The sequence below is a fragment of the Lepus europaeus genome, unplaced genomic scaffold, assembly GCF_033115175.1.
Source record: "Lepus europaeus isolate LE1 unplaced genomic scaffold, mLepTim1.pri SCAFFOLD_3_1, whole genome shotgun sequence".
Lineage (NCBI taxonomy): Eukaryota > Metazoa > Chordata > Mammalia > Lagomorpha > Leporidae > Lepus > Lepus europaeus.
The window spans coordinates 6,657,691-6,660,007 of record NW_026909276.1 but is presented as its reverse complement, the minus strand read 5'-3'; the positions used below and the strand labels follow the sequence as shown (position 1 = coordinate 6,660,007).

The following is a 2,317-nucleotide window of genomic DNA, read 5'->3' as shown; positions in this document are numbered from 1 at the left end:
CAGCCAAATGTAGACCCAAGTAGAGGGTGCAGTCCCAAAACAGGAACCTCTGCCTGTCCCCCACAAAACAAAACAAAACAAAACAAAAACACCCCATGGATAACGGTAAAGGATAAAACTGAAAACTCAAAAACAGGCTCACTCCTCTGATAATGGACTCCCAGCTTTGAGCCCCTCCTCTATCTCGGGAGTCTGTACTCCTTTCTACACAGTAAATTCACTTTTGCTTTGCACACTCCTGGACTCAGCCCTTTATTTCTATACTGAGAGAGAGTCCTGGACCAGGGTGTCCGGCATCCCCAATAGGAGTGAGATAACAGTAACCCTGCAGTTTTTCTCTTTCATATTATTAATACCATAATAAAATTAATCATGGTGTTAGTGTTAAACAAGCCCTGCATTCCTGGAATGGATCCCATTTGTTTAGTCATTTATTTAGCTTATTTATTGAATTTGATGTCCTAAATTCTTTTTCTTCATATTATCCTTTACTGATGAAAAATTCCAAACAAAGGTAGCCTCTCCCTAAAACTGCCCCCCTCTGCTGCCTTGGCACCTGCCCTTACCCCTGTCACAGCTACCAGGGCGCAGAGCAGAAACTGTCCCAGGGCCCTGAAGCCCTATGTGTTCGTTAAGTAGCAGCTTAACAATGTTAGCTGAACAAGTAGGTGGTGCTCCCAGGGCTGCCTGCCACAAGCCAGCATCTCCCAAGATTATCTTCAAAATCCAGAAAATGGGCACTCGCTCAGGTCTGGCGAAGGGCGAGGACTCTCCTCCTCCGAGACAAGCGTGGCATCTGCACGCCAGCAGCTGCCCCACTGCCTTGGGAGCACGCGTGGGCTGCTTCCCACCCCGAGCTGGAACTGCACCTCTGCCCTTCACCCCATCTTCAGAGACCACACACACATATCCACACAAGGCTATTGGGGCAACTTTAATAAGGCAGGGGACTTGCTTTGCGGCATCAAAGGTCAAAGAGGAAGGGCATCATATCTGGTTGGCTCATGCACTGGCTGGATACTTTCCAGCTGGTTGGCAGCCAGGGCGCGGGCCTCCTCGGCAAAGCGCTGGCGTCCCTCCTCAGTCAACTTCCAGAGGCAGGAGCAGGGCCAGGCGCTGACCTCAGCCTGCTTACTGACCGGCATTTTCTCAAAGCTGTCTCGGAAACACAGATTGTGGCGGATGGTGTTCTTCCAGCCTTCCGGAGCCGTTCGGAAAAACGGAAAGTGTTGTCGAGTGAAACTGTAGATCTGCTGCACGTTGAGGCCACGAGGGGAACTGTTTCTTAACGCCAGGGCAATTAGGTGGAAGTAATTGAGAGGGGGCCGGGGCCAGAGCCTTTCCTCCTGGCCGCTGGGTTGCTGAAGCCTCCGGCTCTGGAGGGGGGCCCTTTGGTAAGGGGACAGGAGAGCCACACAGGAGCTGTCATCCTTGTCCTCGGCCTCCTCCTCTTCCGTGAGCTCCCAGCTGCTGGGGGAAGACGAAAAGTGCTTTGGCGACGGAGACTGCTCGGGGGAGGAAGGCGACAGTGCCCGGCCCCCACAGCCTCTGGGCAGCTGGCATCTTCCTGATGGCAGGGCAGTCGAGGGCGAGGGACCGCGCCCGCCAGTTCCTTCTTCTCGCTAGCCCCTTGGGCTTCCAGCTTTCCTGGTGGGTACACGATGTTGGGGTTCACCCACATCCACAGGTTGGGCTCAAACTCTGGACCATCTCTGTCAGCACGGGGCTTCTTCTCCAAAGGTAACCTTGGTGGTTCGACTATTTGAAGCCTGTACCTGGCAAGGTTCTGCTCAGCCACAGGCAGGTGCAATGTGAAGGCCAGAAAGGCCTCGTTCCCCATGTCCCAGTCCAGCAGTCCCAGGACCTGGCCATGGAGGCTGGCCCAGACGTCGAGCTGCTGGAGTTTGAGGTCCACCTTTAGGAGAGCGCGGCGTGCACAGCCGCGCACGGGGCGAGCTGAGAGAGACTGATGTCCTAAATTTTTAACACATTTTATCTTTAGCGATATCTCAGGTTCATATTAAAATTAAGATGAAGGTAAAGAGATTTTCCAAAAATATCTGCTGCCACAGTGGCATAGTCACTCCTCTTATTAATATGAACCTGGCCAGTGTAGTATAGTTGTTATGATTACATTTGTTACATCATTAACACCTCAAATCCATAATTGACTCTAGGATTTTGTATTGAAAACTTTATGAATTCATGCAAAGTTATAATAATGTGTGTCCACCATTTTATTATACAGCATTTCATTACTCTAAAATTTTATCTGCCCAGTCACCCATTTCTTCCCTCTACAATCCTGTCAACAACT

General features: G+C 50.9%; 1 pseudogene; it reads right to left on the bottom strand.

The window, feature by feature from the left end:
* Positions 1 to 964: 964 nt before the first annotated feature.
* On the bottom strand, positions 965 to 1,840 carry LOC133755106 (forkhead box protein R1-like; annotated as a pseudogene).
* Between the last annotated feature and the right edge of the window lie 477 nt (positions 1,841 to 2,317).